Below are 6,769 nucleotides of genomic sequence, written 5' to 3' on the forward strand. Positions count from 1 at the left end.
AAAATACCTAATTTAATAATCATAATTTTTTTAATATAAACTACATATAATTTAAACTTTTTAAAAACATTAAAATTTTCTAAATTACATATAATATATAAAACAATTTAAAAAAAATTAGGGGGGGCATGGCCCCTCCCTGCCCCTCAAAACATCTGCCGCTGAGTGTGTGTGTGTGTGTATGGGTTGAGTTTTGAAGGCAAATGTCTGGTTTGTGTGAGCCAAGTAATGCAGTATTATGAGGAATTAAGAATAACCCAATTTTTCTTTTAGTGAGTACGTAGGTCATGTACTATAATGAAGGTTCAGTCACATGCCAACTATAGCACTCTAAATTATTCATAACTATAAATATGTCCATTCGGATCTTCCAACTATGATACACATTTCTTCTTGTTCACACACATACACACACACACACATATATATATATATATATATATATATATATATATATATATATATATATATATATATATATATATAAAAAGAGAGAGAGGATCTGCATATTGTTCTGCTGGGATGAAGGTACCATGAATTTGGAGTTGGAGATAGAGAAATTAACAATCTACAAACAACTACATAATAGTGAGTGAAGCTAATTTCAACTGTTGAACATTAATCAACTATTGAACAATGACAATACCTCAAAACAGACTAACATTAATACCTCAACAACCTTTAGAGACTTCTTCAGCCTTTTGGGCTCATTCTTGATAGATTGTAAGATGCTAATTCCATACTAGATGCTCGCAGAAAAGAAAAATCTAATGATTAATAACATGACCCTTAAGAGTTTTATGTGTACATGTATATTAAATAATTACCTCTCAGAAGACAACACGAGCTTTACATCAGGATCAGTTTCAACATTATAGCCCAACCAACAATATTCTTCTCTGCATCTGCAATATAGTCCAACCAACAATATTGTCCTGTGTGGCTTTAGATATCAAGAATACTTAGATATCATAAAAGGAAACTACTCCTTCATTAATAATTTAGAAAAAGTAAGCCACTAAACTTTACAGATCCAATTAAAAGCAAGTAAAGACATGTTGTCGCATGCATTTAGTAATTGTTTCAGAGAATTAAATTTAAAATACATCTTTTATAAAACCTCTATTAAAAATCAATAAAAATAGGAAACTAAATAAACTGATTTTTTATTTTATCATATATTTTCATATATGATAAAACAATATACATTATAATAGTTATTTTAATAAGTTGTATATGAAATTATTTATAATTGAACGTTAAAATACTTTTGTTAATATAAATGAATTTAAATTCTCAAAATGAAACACTTCAAATATGGGAAAAGGAAGCAAGAAATTTGGCTTTGGAAATAAGAAATGAAAAACATGAGAAATGCTTCCCTTGCACTCTTTATAAACCATGTCCTTTTATTTGACTAAAGTTTATTCAAAATAGTTGTCTTTTTCCCAAATTGTAACCAATAAGCATTTTTCTCATCCCTTCGAAAAGTATAATTCAACAAACCAAGAACAAAGAGATAGCACATGCAAACACACCAAGAATTCTTCTCATCCTATGGAAAACCAAGGGCATAAATTTCAAATTCTTAAAAAAAAGGTGAGAGTTTTTAGTTTTGTTCTTAATGGGGAATCTTATCTGTTAGCAGTACTTGTGCTTTGAAGCAAAACCGCAGAGTGTCACGTCATCTCTTATGAGGATTTGGAGATTTATCTTTTTCTTCACAAACCCCTAAACTTTGAACTGATATAACATGATCAAGACTGGAAATAAGAATTCATCAATCAAAAATGGCTTTTATATTTTGCCTAAAGCATTTATATTTTAAAACATCACACAACTTCGAACTCAATTCCACAGAAATTGGATATATCATCACTATAAAAGGTAATAGAATCAAATTAATGGAATTTAACATAAAATTCAAATTAAAATCTTCCAAGGTTATGTCATGTGTATTAATGTAAGATCTAATTAAAATCTAGTGACCAAGACCCACCCAAACTTACTTGCAGACCACCACATACAATCCCTTTCACCTCATTCAAAATGGCTCCCTAACGAAATCTCACCTAAGGATATGCATTCAATGGCTGAGCTACCTCGCAACACTTGGGGCTCTAATTCCTCATTCAAAGAGGTTCTTGGTGGCAGGTTTGGAGAGCGTGAGGCTGCTCGTGCTCGAGGTTGGCAGAGAAAGCAAGTAACTCTAAAAGAAGAATGAGCGATTTGGGGGTTTAGGGTTTTCAGACACCCTGGCTTTACTGCCCGATCATTAGTCTTGTTGTTGTCGTTGAAGTCATTTTGTGTGGGTCAATGAAGGTTGACATGAGCTGCTGTGCGGGATACAGGCCAAGTTGTTGCGTTGCTGCAACAGAGGCACGGTCCCATGCTAATGGAGGTTTTGAGTGAGGGTGGAGGTTTCGAGTGATGTCGATGGAGGTGCAAGTTACTAACTTGGAAAAAAAAAATAGATCAATATTAGTTACAATGTCTCTAATTTAAAAAAAAATATTTTTAATAAAAAATAATATAACTTTTTTTTAAAATAATTTATATATTTTTTTAATATATTTATTATCTACACTGAATTTTGTAGGTAATGTTTCGTAGAAAATTTTTTTACCAAAGTCTGTCATATTTATTTATAAAACTCTTGTAGATAATTTTTTTTATTTTTATTTATGAACTTTTACTTTATCTATGACCAATTTTCGTAGATAAAATAAAATTATCTACGAAAAAAGTTTCGTAGATAATTTTTCATAGATAATAACCAATTTTCTTGTAGTGTTAGTCAAAGCTACCTTTTGTTAGTAATGAGATAATGAGGTTCAAAAAGAGAGTAAGAAAGCTAAGACTTCTACCTCTAAAGTTAGGAAATATTTTTCTAAATTTGGGGTGAAAGATGGTAAAGAAAAAGCCAAATGTAATGCATGTAGGCAAGAATATGTAATTGGAGGCACTAAAATAGGTACTTCAACATTCTTGCATCATTTGAAAAAATGCAATGTTACCCCAAAATATAAAGATGTAGGAGGGATGATAATTGTTAATACGGGAAAGTTAAGGAGTAGGGAACTTGATCATAAACATGTTCGAGAGATTATAATAATGGCTATTGTAAAACATGGTTTGCCTTTTAAGTTTGTTGAGTACAAATGGATTAGAGAATTGCTTTCATATTTGAATCTTGATGTGGAGCATGTGAGTAGGAATATTGTTGTTTCTAATTTGTGGAAATTCCTGTTAGTATTATGGTGCTTGATTTAGTCCCATAACGCTTAGAATTGTGAGATGTGGTTCTCCATTTTACTATATAAGAGACCCTATGTAAAGCTTGAGATACACCAGAAATAAAAATACTTCCTAGTGTAGTCGTGGACGTAGGCATACACATTGTACGCCAAACCACGTTAAATTCTTGTGTCATTTATTTTTCTCTCCTTATTCTTTCCTTTATTGCCTTGTTCCTAACAACTAGTATCAAGAGCCATTTTTCTTAGTATGCTTTGTGGTTGCACCATTGTTTGATCTTCCACATCATAAAAGATTTGGTTTCTTTTTCTTCTTGGGAATCTTAGTTTAGAGAAGTAGTGGGAGCTTTGGTCAAAAGCAGCATGAGCTTTGGTCAAAAGCAGCATGAGCTTTAGTCAAAGGCAGCAGGAGCTTTGGTCAAAGGCAGTAGAAGCTTTCATCAAAAGCAGCAAGAGCTTTTGTCAAAAGCAGCAAGAATAATGGCATTGGAAGAAGGTCAAAAGCAGCAAGAATAATGGCATTGGAAGAAGGGAATATGAGGATTGAGAAGTTTGATGGCAGTGACTTCGGGTTCTGTAAATGCAGATAGAGGACTACATGTATCAGAAGAAGTTGTATCTACCCTTAACAAGGCAGAAACCAATCGACATGGCACAGCCAGAATGGGATTTGTTAGATCGACAAATACTCAATGTGATCCGGTTGACATTAGCTAAGAATGTTGCATTCAACATCATGAACGAGAACACAACCGTAGATTTGATGAAGGCATTGTCAAATATGTATGAGAAGCCATCTACAGTCAATAAAGTGTATTTGATTTGCAGGCTAGTCAACCTAAAAATGGGTGAAGGTAACTCGATTACTAATCATTTAGTGAATTTAATACAATTATTGCGTAGTTGACATCAGTGCAGATAACACTTGATGATGAGGTGAAAACATTAATTTTATTATCATCTCTTCTGGAAAGTTGGAGTGCAATTGTTAGTATAGTTAGTAATTCTGCAAGTAATAGTAAGTTGAAACTTGATAACATCTGTGACTTGATCTTAAGCGAAGATGTTCGCAAGAAAAGTTCAGGGGAATCTTCCAGTTCTAGTTCTGGTTCAGCATTGAGTATTGAAACTAGAGGAAGAAGTAGCCAGAAAGGTCGTAATCAAGGCCGAGGCAAATCAAAGTCTAGAAGGAGATCAAAACCAAAATTCCGGTATGATATCACTTGTTGGAATTATCAGAAAAGGGGTCACTTTACAAATCAATGCAGGGCTCCAAGGAAGAAGAACAACAATAAGAAGCAATATGATGATCAATCAGCAAATGCAGCAACTAATGAAATTGAAGATGCATTATTATGCAGTCTAGGTAGTTCTATTGACTCATGGATTATGGACTCAGGTGCGTCATTTCATACTACACCTTCCTTAGAACTATTATCTAACAATGCTCCAGGAAAGTTTGGCAAGGTCTACCTTGTAGATGGAAAATCTCTTGATAGTATAGGAAGATGTGATATTAATATCAGAACTTCTAATGGAAGTGTGTGGACTTTGAATAATGTCAGACATATTCCTACTTAAAGAGAAACTTAATATCTATAGGACAGTTGGATGATGAGGGGCATTACACCACCTTTGGAGATGGACATTGGAAAGTAGTGAAAGGTAATCTTGTTTTTGCTCGTGGAAAGAAGCAAGGATCTCTTTACATGATTGTAGATGAGGATATGATATCAGTTGCAAAACTTGGCAACAGTTCCTCTTTGTGGCATTAGAGGCTTGGGCATAGGAGTGAGAAAGGAATGAAGCTCATGGTCTCAAAAGGTAAAATACCTAACTTGAAGCATGTTGACGTTGGACCTTGTGAACATTGTATCTTTGGAAAGCAAAAAAATGTTAGCTTCTCCAAAACAAGTAAGTCGTCTAAAGTTGAAAGACTAGAACTAGTGCATACAGATGTTTGGGGGCTAGCTCTAGTGAAATCCCTTGGAGGTTCACAATATTACGTAACCTTCATTGATGACTCTACAAGAAAGATATGGGTTTATTTTATTAAAAATAAATCTGATGTGTTTTCTATGTTTAAAAGGTGGAAAAAGGAGGTTCAGACTCAAACATGTTTAAAGATTAAATGTTTGAAGTCTGATAATGGTGAAGAATATGACAGTAGTCAATTCAAGGAGTTTTGTTTAGAGAATGGGATCAGAATGATTAAGACGGTTCCAGGAACAACAGAACAAAATGGTGTGGCAGAAAGAATGAATATAACCTTGAATGGAAGAGCAAGATGTATGAGAATCCAGTCAGGATTACCCAAGGTATTTTGGGCAGATGCAATAAGCACAACAACTTATCTCATAAATAGAGGACCATCAGTTACTTTAGACTATCCATTACTTGAAGAAGTATGGTCTGGAAATGAGGTAAACCTTTCACATCTTAAAGTTTTTGGTTGTGCTTCATATATTTTGTTGAACTCTAATAGTAGAGATAAACTAGACCCTAAGGCAAAGCGATGCTATTTCATTGGTTATGGATCTGACATGTATGGCTACAGGTTTTGGGATGACCAAAACAAGAAAATTATCAGAAGTAGAAATGTTACTTTTAATGAAAACATGTTCTATAAAGACATGACTGCAGAATTTTTAAATGCAAATAAACACCAGAGCATGTATCATTAGAAGAAATTTCAGAAAGTGATGTAGTCAATAAAAGGCAAAATATAGAAGTAGAGCCTGAGTCAGAGCTTGAGTTAGAGTCTGGGTCAGAACCTAAACGAATAGTAGAGTCGGTAACTCCTGAATTACCGCTAGAAGGTATAGCAAAACAATTGTAGCACCACAAAGTTATTCTCCTTTATTGCATTACTTATTGTTGACTGATGCTGGTGAGCCAGAGCATTTTGTTGAGGCTATGCAGGGAGATGAATCTATTAAGTGGGAGCTAGCAATGGAAGATGAGATAAAGTCTCTTTAGAAGAATAAAACATGGTCTTTAACCAAGCTTCCAGAAGGAAAGAAGGCTTTGCAAAATAGGTGGATTTATCGGTTAAAAGAAGAATTAGATGGCAGCAAACGATATAAGGCTAGACTTGTAGTGAAAGGGTTCCAACAAAGACAGAGAATTGACTTCACAAAAATTTTCTCTCATGTTGTCAAGATGACTACCATCAGAGTTATCTTGAGTATAGTAGCTGCATAAAATCTTCATCTCGAGCAGTTAGATGTGAAAACTACATTCCAACATGGAGATGTTGGGGAGGAAATCTTTATGGCACAACCAAAAGGTTTTGAAGTATAAGGCAAAGAGAATCTTGTATGCATGCTTCATAAAAGTTTTTATGGATTGAAACAAGCATCGACACAATGGTACAAGAAGTTTAATGAGTTTATGAGAAACTCAAGATTTCACAAATGTGAAGAAGATCATTGTTGTTACATGAAGAAATATGTTGACAGTTATATAATTCTTACCTTGTATGTTGACGACATGTTGATTGTTGGTGCTAA

The 6,769-nt window shown here is 33.8% G+C and overlaps 1 long non-coding RNA gene across 1 annotated transcript; it reads right to left on the bottom strand.

The window, feature by feature from the left end:
* Positions 1–266: 266 nt before the first annotated feature.
* Positions 267–2,447, bottom strand: LOC114194054. The gene is made up of 3 exons (XR_003606337.1): positions 2,073–2,447; positions 828–905; positions 267–742 (listed from the first exon to the last, which is right to left on the bottom strand). It is a non-coding gene; the product is annotated as an uncharacterized LOC114194054 (long non-coding RNA).
* Positions 2,448–6,769: the final 4,322 nt, after the last annotated feature.

This window comes from Vigna unguiculata, chromosome 8, assembly GCF_004118075.2.
Source record: "Vigna unguiculata cultivar IT97K-499-35 chromosome 8, ASM411807v1, whole genome shotgun sequence".
NCBI lineage: Eukaryota > Viridiplantae > Streptophyta > Magnoliopsida > Fabales > Fabaceae > Vigna > Vigna unguiculata.